This window comes from Rutidosis leptorrhynchoides, chromosome 6 (genome assembly GCF_046630445.1).
Source record: "Rutidosis leptorrhynchoides isolate AG116_Rl617_1_P2 chromosome 6, CSIRO_AGI_Rlap_v1, whole genome shotgun sequence".
NCBI classification, from domain to species: Eukaryota; Viridiplantae; Streptophyta; class Magnoliopsida; order Asterales; family Asteraceae; genus Rutidosis; species Rutidosis leptorrhynchoides.
The window spans coordinates 390205932-390218666 of record NC_092338.1 but is presented as its reverse complement, the minus strand read 5'-3'; the positions used below and the strand labels follow the sequence as shown (position 1 = coordinate 390218666).

At 31.3% G+C, this 12735-nt stretch overlaps 1 long non-coding RNA gene and 1 pseudogene across 1 annotated transcript; both read left to right on the top strand.

Annotated features, from left to right (window-relative positions):
• Window positions 1–3230: 3230 nt before the first annotated feature.
• Window positions 3231–5171, top strand: LOC139854985 (protein IQ-DOMAIN 21-like; annotated as a pseudogene).
• Window positions 5172–5874: 703 nt separating this feature from the next.
• LOC139855629 (uncharacterized) lies at window positions 5875–6732 on the top strand. Its single transcript, XR_011761500.1, has 3 exons — window positions 5875–5971; window positions 6384–6415; window positions 6688–6732. It is a non-coding gene; the product is annotated as an uncharacterized lncRNA (long non-coding RNA).
• The last annotated feature ends 6003 nt before the right edge of the window (window positions 6733–12735 follow it).

Here is a 12735-nt window from a genome sequence, read left to right as displayed (position 1 = left end):
AATTGAAATATGTTTCATATAGACAATTGACCACCCAAGTTGACCGGTGATTCACGAACGTTAAAACTTGTAAAAACTATATTATGACATATATATGGATATATATATAGTTAACATGATACTATGATAAGTAAACATATCATTAAGTATATTAACAATGAACTACATATATAAAAACAGGACTACTAACTTAATGATTTTTAAACGAGACATATATGTAACGATTATCGTTGTAAAGACATTTAATGTATATATATATCATATTAAGAGATATTCATACATGATAATATCATGATAATATAATAATTTAAAATCTCATTTGATATTATAAACATTGGGTTAACAACATTTAACAAGATCGTTAACCTAAAGGTTTCAAAACAACACTTACATGTAACGACTAACGATGACTTAACGACTCAGTTAAAATGTATATACATGTAGTGTTTTAATATGTATTTATACACTTTTGAAAGACTTCAATACACTTTCAAAATACTTCTACTTAACAAAAATGCTTACAATTACATCCTCGTTCAGTTTCATCAACAATTCTACTCGTATGCACCCGTATTCGTACTCGTACAATACACAGCTTTTAGATGTATGTACTATTGGTATATACACTCCAATGATCAGCTCTTATCAGCCCATGTGAGTCACCTAACACATGTGGGAACCATCATTTGGCAACTAGCATGAAATATCTCATAAAATTACAAAAATATGAGTAATCATTCATGACTTATTTACATGAAAACAAAATTACATATCCTTTATATCTAATCCATACACCAACGACCAAAAACACCTACAAACACTTTCATTCTTAAATTTTCTTCATCTAATTGATCTCTCTCAAGTTCTATCTTCAAGTTCTAAGTGTTCTTCATAAATTCTACAAGTTCTAGTTACATAAAATCAAGAATACTTTCAAGTTTGCTAGCTCACTTCCAATCTTGTAAGGTGATCATCCAACCTCAAGAAATCTTTGTTTATTACAGTAGGTTATCATTCTAATACAAGGTAATAATCATATTCAAACTTTGGTTCAATTTCTATAACTATAACAATCTTATTTCAAGTGATGATCTTACTTGAACTTGTTTTCGTGTTATGATTCTGCTTCAAGAACTTCAAGCCATCCAAGGATCCGTTGAAGCTAGATCCATTTTTCTCTTTTCCAGTAGGTTTATCCAAGGAACTTAAGGTAGTAATGATGTTCATAACATCATTCGATTCATACATATAAAGCTATCTTATTAGAAGGTTTAAACTTGTAATCACTAGAACATAGTTTAGTTAATTCTAAACTTGTTCGCAAACAAAAGTTAATCCTTCTAACTTGACTTTTAAAATCAACTAAACACATGTTCTATATCTATATGATATGCTAACTTAATGATTTAAAACCTGGAAACACAAAAAACATCGTAAAACCGGATTTACGCCGTCGTAGTAACACCGCGGGCTGTTTTGGGTTAGTTAATTAAAAACTATGATAAACTTTGATTTAAAAGTTGTTATTCTGAGAAAATGATTTTTATTATGAACATGAAACTATATCCAAAAATTATGGTTAAACTCAAAGTGGAAGTATGTTTTCTAAAATGGTCATCTAGACGTCGTTCTTTCGACTGAAATGACTACCTTTACAAAAATGACTTGTAACTTATTTTTCCGACTATAAACCTATACTTTTTCTGTTTAGATTCATAAAATAGAGTTCAATATGAAACCATAGCAATTTGATTCACTCAAAACGGATTTAAAATGAAGAAGTTATGGGTAAAACAAGATTGGATAATTTTTCTCATTTTAGCTACGTGAAAATTGGTAACAAATCTATTCCAACCATAACTTAATCAACTTGTATTGTATATTATGTAATCTTGAGATACCATAGACACGTATACAATGTTTCGACCTATCATGTCGACATATCTATATATATTTCGGAACAACCATAGACACTCTATATGTGAATGTTGGAGTTAGCTATACAGGGTTGAGGTTGATTCCAAAATATATATAGTTTGAGTTGTGATCAATACTGAGATACGTATACACTGGGTCGTGGATTGATTCAAGATAATATTTATCGATTTATTTCTGTACATCTAACTGTGGACAACTAGTTGTAGGTTACTAATGAGGACAGCTGACTTAATAAACTTAAAACATCAAAATATATTAAAAGTGTTGTAAATATATTTTGAACATACTTTGATATATATGTATATATTGTTATAGGTTCGTGAATCAACCAGTGGCCAAGTCTTACTTCCCGACGAAGTAAAAATCTGTGAAAGTGAGTTATAGTCTCACTTTTAAAATCTAATATTTTTGGGATGAGAATACATGCAGGTTTTATAAATGATTTACAAAATAGACACAAGTACGTGAAACTACATTCTATGGTTGAATTATCGAAATCGAATATGCCCCTTTTTATTAAGTCTGGTAATCTAAGAATTAGGGAACAGACACCCTAATTGACGCGAATCCTAAAGATAGATCTATTGGGCCTAACAAACCCCATCCAAAGTACCGGATGCTTTAGTACTTCGAAATTTATATCATATCATTAGGGTGTCCCGGAATGATGGGGATATTCTTATATATGCAACTTGTTAATGTCGGTTACCAAGTGTTCACCATATGAATGATTTTTATCTCTATGTATGGGATGTGTATTGAAATATGAAATCTTGTGGTCTATTATTATGATTTGATATATATAGGTTAAACCTATAACTCACCAAGATTTTTGTTGACGTTTTAAGCATGTTTATTCTCAGGTGATTATTAAGAGCTTCCGCTGTCGCATACTTAAATAAGGACGAGATTTGGAGTCCATGCTTGTATGATGTTGTGTAAAAACTGCATTCAAGAAACTTATTTTGTTGTAACATATTTGTATTGTAAACCATTATGTAATGGTCGTGTGTAAACAGGATATTTTAGATTATCATTATTTGATAATCTACGTAAAGCTTTTTAAACCTTTATTGATGAAATAAAGGTTATGGTTTGTTTTAAAATGAATGCAGTCTTTGAAAACGTCTCATATAGAGGTCAAAACCTCGCAACGAAATCAATTAATATGGAACGTTTTTAATCAATAAGAACGGGACATTTCATTATATAGCTATTTGTCTTCTATTCAACTTCATTGTGTCTTGTGTAATGGTTCATTGATTTGTCCAGGTTTGTAATCGGGGAACATAATGACCAACTTTGGAAAATCCAACAAACCATTTCATTTAGAACTGACGTTTAAAGAAGGACGGTTACTGGTAAAAACCGTTTGATTATAAGACTGATTGGGTTAACTGGCTCAACATTGATTTTTTTAAGCTTTAATGCAATCGTGTGATTATAACACTGATTTGGTACAGAGGAATAAATATTGAGCATATGTAGTCATCTCTAGAATATATGTTGTTTGTTGAGAAAATGTGTGTAGTTGATGATTTTTGTAAAATAAGTATTTTCCCTTCTTGGATTCTATATAGATATGTGAACTTATTACTTCTGGTTATTAAAGGGACTGGTGCAGTTGCAGGCATTAGTAAGGGGTCATAACGTGCAAAAACAAGCTCAAATGACAATGAAGTGTATGCAAGCTTTAGTACGTGTGCAGGCATGAGTGCGCGCACGCAGATTAGAGTTGACACATGAAAAGCTCCATAAGAAAGTCGGGATCGATGAAAAGATGATGTCACCAATGAAAACACGAGAATGTAGAAACCTAAGCTTTGAGAAGATCAAAGAAAGTAGTTTGAAAAAACATGATGCAGAGATGAAACGAGAACGAGCTCTTGCTTATGCGTTCACCTACAGGTTGGTTAGACTATAATGATTCAAGTATGCTATGTGTGAACGGGTCAAAAGTGGGTTCAATATAACTGGTAATGGGTCAAATGTTGTATACAAGCTAAAAACAATTTTTGTGGGAGTGTTAAACGGGTCAAAAGTTACCTAATATATATTTAGATGCTATCATGCTGACCATGTCTTAAGACATTCATTATTCAACAAAAAAAGAAAATCCTGATGTTGCCTTACTAACCCATTTTCATTTAGACTCACTTTGACCCATTATCCAACCCAATTTATTTTACATCTTCAAGCGTTGTTCTGCTTTGTGTAATCTATTATGTGTGAGCTGGTCAAAGGTGGGTTCAATTTTACTGATAGCGAGTCAAATGTTGAATATAATCCAAAAACAAATTTTGTAGAAGCGTTAAACGGGTCAAATGTAAATGTTTTGATAATAGCTTTCCCAATGAAAATCAAGACATACATTATTCAACAAAAACTAAAAATCTTGATCTTTTCTTACTGACCCATTTTAATTTAGACCCAGTTTGACCCATTACCCAACCCAATTTACTTTCCATCTTCAAATACGCAATGCTCAATCATGCGGGAACGGTTCAAAATTGGTTCAATTTTACTGATAGTGGGTCAGATGTTATATATAAGTGTTTTTTTTGTGTGGAAATGGTTCAAAAGTAGGTTCAATTTTACTGATAATGGGTCAAACGTTGAATATAAGAAAAAAGAATTGTGAGAGCGTTAAACGGGTCAAAAATTGTTAAACTGGTACTCAGATGCTGACAATATCTTAAGTCCTAAGTCAATCATTATTCAACAAAAAGAAAGAATCTTGATGTTGCCTTACTGACCCATTTTGATTTACACCCCCACCTTGACCCATTTTCCAACCCATTTTGCTTTGTGTAATAAAGTTTGATCTTTTGAATAACAACAAGAGCAGCAACAACAACGTTTCTTGCATCAAGAATCTGATATCACAGTGATGTATCCGAAAGATCATGAAAAACAACAATGGGGATGGAATTGGCTCGAGAGTTGGATGGCATCACATAGCCACACACGACCTGTGGGCCTCAATGAAGGATCCTATTTGACCCACAAACCAAATGATGATGTTTCAGTTGAAACAGTTGAAATGGATTTGGTTACACCTTTGAGTTCAGAGTACATCACAACGAGTCGACTCAGCAAAACACTCTCAGTCACAACGTCAGTCGATTTCGTCAGACCAGGTCCCAAGTTATATGGCCCAAACCCAATCAGCTAAAGCTAAGGTTTGGGTTCAGAATCTAGGAAAGCATAAAGGCCAGCCCTTTAAATATTGAGTGGTTTGCCATTTGTTGAAACTTCTAATAATGCATGTATTTTTCTATTCATCTTTCATATTTCTTTTATGTTATTGAGTTGTCTTTCTTTTCTTTTTCGTATATGTGGGTTTTTTTATCTGATGTGTAGATGTCGTTTTTACTGTCATCAATTTATCTTTTGTAATCATTTATGCTAGCTACTTAAGGTTATTTCTCTATTTGTGTTTATATGTATATATGTATATCAATTATTAGCCCTAATCTATTCTTCAATTAGCTTTCTAATCATTTCTAATAGCTGCTTGATGTTATTTCTCTGTTTGTGTTTATGTGTATATATCAAGTATTAGCACTAATTTATTCTTGAATTAGCCTGCTACGCATTTCTAATAGCTACTTGATGTTATTAATATGTGTGATTTCACGATGATAAAGAGTTAGATTCCTTCAGTGCTTGAGAAAATGAAATAATTATAGGTTATTTAAACTGTGGATTTTTTCGTAATTACTTTTTCATGCTTCTTGCTTTTATATTGTGTTTGTATTTGAGATGTCGTAATAGTTTGGTTGATTTATCATCCAATTATACGATGTGTATCTTATCAAGTTTTTCATGGTTTGCTTCATGTGTATGAATTAAAGTTACTATAATTCTTATGTATTAGCTGCTGTTATTTAACCTTTGATTGCCAATTGTTCTATTCTACAACTAGAGTTGATAAGGATCGTGCATCAGGAAGGTTTAAAGGGTTCGGCTTCATACGATATTCTACACTTGAAGGCGCTGCACAGCCGGTATAGAAGGCATGGATGAGAAGGTAATTACTTTTAAACTCTCTACTATACTTCAAATAAAACCAATATTGAGTGACAAATGAAGCCGAAACCACCATCCTAACCATCCATTTTATAATAACCACTAAATCAAGGCCATCGATTTAGATGACTCACTATTAGTCATGTGATTAAGCCTTGAGTAGGAGTTAAACAGACCATAATACCCTTGCTAATCCTAAAAAAACAGGATAATCACAAGAAATTAGGGTTCTTTTGAAATCAAGTCATTCACATGTTTAATCAGAAAAAATAAAAAAGCAATACGCTCTCTAGATTCATCCATATCGACAAATATGAATGAGGAATAAAATCAATTATGATTTAGTTTTGCCTATTGATTCGAATGTGATTATATGTTGTTTATGATTTCTCATATTGTTTATGATTTAGTAGGGATGGAGCATTTTATGATTTCAATTCTTCAGGTATTTATAGAAGTGATATTTTATTTTTTTACTTATTGTCGATAATCTACTGGTGTGACCATCTTCATAAGCAAACTAGGATAATTAAAACATGAACTGCTCCATCGCATTCTATGAAATCTTCACTTTAACTCACATTGTTAAAGTTTCAGCACAAATATATACATGTCTTAAATCATGCATTGCAAGGTGGATTTTCGACCCGTTCTGTGAATGATCACTATTCAACATGAGTTTTGTTTTTTTGTTTTTGTTTTTGTTTTTGTATACAGTCTAACACATTCGGAGTTGTCGAACGTATTTTATGAAAAGGTCTTGCTTCTCGCTAGGGGGTAAGTTACTCAACTAATAAAGGGCGTAAACCGTTATGATTCTGATTTTTTGTCTTTACAAAACTTTCACCGTTATGGTATATATATATATATATATATATATATATATATATATATATATATATATATATATATATATATATATATATATATATATATATATACACGCCATATGTGCCTGCAGATTCAAAAATGTGGTTACACTTAAATTGGGATAATCGTATTCATATTTACAACTATTGCGGTTCTTCATATGTATGCCTCAAGTGATTTTCTTCACACTTTAAGGCTGCAACGTTGGGTTCAAATCCAGAATAAGTTTTGTGAAGGAGACGGTGACAAACGTCATCTGTTGTCATTCGAGTTAACTAGGGAAGAAGAAGAGTAATGTACTATTTTTATAAAACTTTGTAGAGTGACAATTTTGAGACATCACTATCGCCAGAGAAGAAGCTTATATTTTTTGTTATGGTATTTGCTCAACTTTTTATTTATTTATTATTTGATTGAACATAAGGTTCTAATTGTATGTGGAGATCTCACATAACTCTAAGCTTCATAGTTTGGGTCACCTACAAATTTATAACATTGATCAAGCCTGAGTATTATTATTAGTACCATTTTCCCTGTTATAAAAACTTTTGTATAAAACTTATAACCGTTTGATTTATATAAAATATAATGATTCTTAAAAACATAATATCTATCTGTTTGTTTTTGAAATGAAATGTTCAATTTTATTTGAGTGACAACTAACACTGCTGCTTTATTTTAATACATCTATTATAAACATTACTCGTGAATAAACTCTTACAAAATTCCGTGAAGTAACTAAATTTTGGTTTCTATAAATGTTGCTTATTGAAATAGTTATTAACTAAATTTTATTTATAACATTTTGTTATTTATGCAATAGCTTGGTTAATAATGGGCATATATCTAATGACTATCATGGAGTAGCATAAAAGCTACAAAGGTCTCCACCATCTTACGACAAGTTTTTTCTACCCGGTTAGTTATTCTTTTCAACTACTTTTTATTTCTCACTCACTTTTGTGTGACTACTAAGTTCGATACCTTCAAAACATTATGTTTTTTGGCCAATTGTGTGCAATTACATTGAATTTTTTATATGTTTGTCATCATTACTCTAAGTGAATTTTTTATGAAGTTGTCAGTTCCTCTATTTCTTCGGTTCCTTTATTTCGTTAATATAGGCATCATGCTGCTATGTCGAATTACAAAAACAATATTTTTGAACAACTTGGCAAATTAACAGCTATGGAAAACTACTTAGCTAAAGTGATTTTATTATTTACTTCATTCATCATTTTCTATATGATAAACTTTTATCATTAAAATTTTCTAACGGAGTTTATAAAAAAAAATTCATGCATGCAGATAAATTACTCACAGTTGCATATAAGGAGCTTCAGAGTGTACTAACATTAATACAATTAACATTAATTTAATACATTCATTATACATTCTTTACCTAAAGTCTCCATGATGGGTATCTAACATTGAAGACGGAAGCTTTTATTAAGATGAAAATGAGGTTAGTATGGTACATCAAAGCCTGTGCAATTAGCAATTAGCAAATTATTTTTATTGTTATTAAGTTAGGAAATACACCAAAAAAGATTTAGCTTTTTCCATTTTGCACCGACATACCCAATGAATCACATAAGTTCACTCCCAGATTCTCGCTTCCAAACTGAACATCTATGCTAGGTTGTTTGCTCATGTGTTTGTTATGCTACATGGGTTGAATTATACTAATGATCTTCCGGTACAAATACTTTTGTATACAAGCAATGTCGACTCAGGGTTTTAAGTTTTAACATTTAGCTGTATCTATAATTGCCGTCCTCTTCAAATGGTACTTGCATATAAGCTAAACATCATCAAGTACCAATCTACCGGTTAATGTAATTTTGCCCCTATTAATCAAGCTTTTTACCCTGCTCGAGGTTTCTTCTATTTTGCGGTAACTTAAGAAAATTTTATCGCAATTTTATGTTTAACTTACTGGATATCTGCTGCTGTTATATGTTTTATCAGGTATCCGCTTTCTAACTATCCAAGATAGTCCCTTCCGTTGCCCTTGAGAAAACATAATAGTCCCTTCCGTTGCCCTTGAGAAAACATAATCACCCTCTTTCGTGGACCTTCCACTACTTCATAATAAAAGGGTCAAAAGCGGTACAAATTTGTTTGCCTTTCATTGGTGTTAGCGTTGTGTGGTTTGTAGTTGTCATTCCGGACTATCATCAAACAGGTATCCTAATGGTAGTTCCGATTTATAGAGTTACTTTTTCAGACCCACAGGTGTACCGGTCAAAGAAAAAAAAGACAAAAAACATTCAACAATAGATCCATTCAATTTTTTTAACATAAGATGTAGCGTAAATGACTTCTATGCAATGTGGACCCTTTGTTATATCAGTACACTATGTTGCAGTTAGATACTAAAAAAATATATAGTTAGATACTAAAAAATTATAGCATAAAAATAAGGGGTCCGCCGCTGTAGTGACCCGAACTTTTCCATGTTTATATATATTAATTGAGATTGATATTTACATGATTAAATGTTTCCAATATGTTAAGCAATCAAACTTGTTAAGACTTGATTAATTGAAATATGTTTCATATAGACAATTGACCACCCAAGTTGACCGGTGATTCACGAACGTTAAAACTTGTAAAAACTATATGATGACATATATATGGATATATACATAGTTAACATGATACTATGATAAGTAAACATATCATTAAGTATATTAACAATGAACTACATATGTAAAAACAAGACTACTAACTTAATGATTTTTAAACGAGACATATATGTAACGATTATCGTTGTAAAGACATTTAATGTATATATATCATATTAAGAGATATTCATACATGATAATATCATGATAATATAATAATTTAAAATCTCATTTGATATTATAAACATTGGGTTAACAACATTTAACAAGACCGTTAACCTAAAGGTTTAAAAACAACACTTACATGTAACGACTAACGATGACTTAACGACTCAGTTAAAATGTATATACATGTAGTGTTTTAATATGTATTTATACACTTTTGAAAGACTTCAATACACTTATCAAAATACTTCTACTTAACAAAAATGCTTACAATTACATCCTCGTTCAGTTTCATCAACAATTCTACTCGTATGCACCCGTATTCGTACTCGTACAATACACAGCTTTTAGATGTATGTACTATTGGTATATACACTCCAATGATCAGCTCTTAGCAGCCCATGTGAGTCACCTAACACATGTGGGAACCATCATTTGGCAACTAGCATGAAATATCTCATAAAATTACAAAAATATGAGTAATCATTCATGACTTATTTACATGAAAACAAAATTACATATCCTTTATATCTAATCCATACACCAACGACCAAAAACACCTACAAACACTTTCATTCTTCAATTTTCTTCATCTAATTGATCTCTCTCAAGTTCTATCTTCAAGTTCTAAGTGTTCTTCATATATTCTACAAGTTCTAGTTACATAAAATCAAGAATACTTTCAAGTTTGCTAGCTCACTTCCAATCTTGTAAGGTGATCATCCAACCTCAAGAAATCTTTGTTTCTTACAGTAGGTTATCATTCTAATACAAGGTAATAATCATATTCAAACTTTGGTTCAATTTTTATAACTATAACAATCTTATTTCAAGTGATGATCTTACTTGAACTTGTTTTCGTGTCATGATTCTGCTTCAAGAACTTCGAGCCATCCAAGGATCCATTGAAGCTAGATCCATTTTTCTCTTTTCCAGTAGGTTTATCCAAGGAACTTAAGGTAGTAATGATGTTCATAACATCATTCGATTCATACATATAAAGCTATCTTATTCGAAGGTTTAAACTTGTAATCACTAGAACATAGTTTAGTCAATTCTAAACTTGTTCGCAAACAAAAGTTAATCCTTCTAACTTGACTTTTAAAATCAACTAAACACATGTTATATATCTATATGATATGCTAACTTAATGATTTAAAACCTGGAAACACGAAAAACACCGTAAAACCGGATTTACGCCGTCGTAGTAACACCGCGGGCTGTTTTGGGTTAGTTAATTAAAAACTATGATAAACTTTGATTTAAAAGTTGTTATTCTGAGAAAATGATTTTTATTATGAACATGAAACTATATCCAAAAATTATGGTTAAACTCAAAGTGGAAGTATGTTTTCTAAAATGGTCATCTAGACGTCGTTTTTTCGACTGAAATGACTACCTTTACAAAAATGACTTGTAACTTATTTTTACGACTATAAACCTATACTTTTTCTGTTTAGATTCATAAAATAGAGTTCAATATGAAACCATAGCAATTTGATTCACTCAAAACGGATTTAAAATGAAGAAGTTATGGGTAAAACAAGATTGGATAATTTTTCTCATTTTAGCTACGTGAAAATTGGTAACAAATCTATTCCAACCATAACTTAATCAACTTGTATTGTATATTATGTAATCTTGAGATACCATAGACACGTATACAATGTTTCGACCTATCATGTCGACACATCTATATATATTTCGGAACAACCATAGACACTCTATATGTGAATGTTGGAGTTAGCTATACAGGGTTGAGGTTGATTCCAAAATATATATAGTTTGAGTTGTGATCAATACTGAGATACGTATACACTGGGTCGTGGATTGATTCAAGATAATATTTATCGATTTATTTCTGTACATCTAACTGTGGACAACTAGTTGTAGGTTACTAACGAGGACAGCTGACTTAAGAAACTTAAAACATCAAAATATATTAAAAGTGTTGTAAATATATTTTGAACATACTTTGATATATATGTATATATTGTTATAGGTTCGTGAATCAACCAGTGGCTAAGTCTTACTTCCCGACGAAGTAAAAATCTGTGAAAGTGAGTTATAGTCCCACTTTTAAAATCTAATATTTTTGGGATGAGAATACATGCAGGTTTTATAAATGATTTATAAAATAGACACAAGTACGTGAAACTACATTCTATGGTTGAATTATCGAAATCGAATATGCCCCTTTTTATTAAGTCTGGTAATCTAAGAATTAGGGAACAGACACCCTAATTGACGCGAATCCTAAAGATAGATCTATTGGGCCTAACAAACCCCATCCAAAGTACCGGATGCTTTAGTACTTCGAAATTTATATCATATCCGAAGGGTGTCCCGGAATGATGGGGATATTCTTATATATGCATCTTGTTAATGTCGGTTACCAGGTGTTCACCATATGAATGATTTTTATCTCTATGTATGGGATGTGTATTGAAATATGAAATCTTGTGGTCTATTATTATGATTTGATATATATATAGGTTAAACCTATAACTCACCAACATTTTTGTTGACGTTTTAAGCATGTTTATTCTCAGGTGATTATTAAGAGCTTCCGCTGTCGCATACTTAAATAAGGACGAGATTTGGAGTCCATGCTTGTATGATATTGTGTAAAAACTGCATTCAAGAAACTTATTTTGTTGTAACATATTTGTATTGTAAACCATTATGTAATGGTCGTGTGTAAACAGGATATTTTAGGTTATCATTATTTGATAATCTACGTAAAGCTTTTAAAAACCTTTATCTATGAAATAAAGGTTATGGTTTGTTTTAAAAATGAATGCAGTCTTTGAAAAACGTTTCATATAGAGGTCAAAACCTCGCAACGAAATCAATTAATATGGAACGTTTTTAATCAATAAGAACGGGACATTTCAGTTGGTATCCGAGCGTTGGTCTTAGAGAACCAGAATTTTGCATTAGTGTGTCTTATCGAGTTTGTTAGGATGCATTAGTGAGTCTGGACTTCGACCGTGTTTACTTGAAAAATGATTGCTTAACAAATTTTGTTGGAAACTATATATTTTTAACATGTGAATATTATGTGATATATTAATCTCTTAACGCGTTTGATATTATG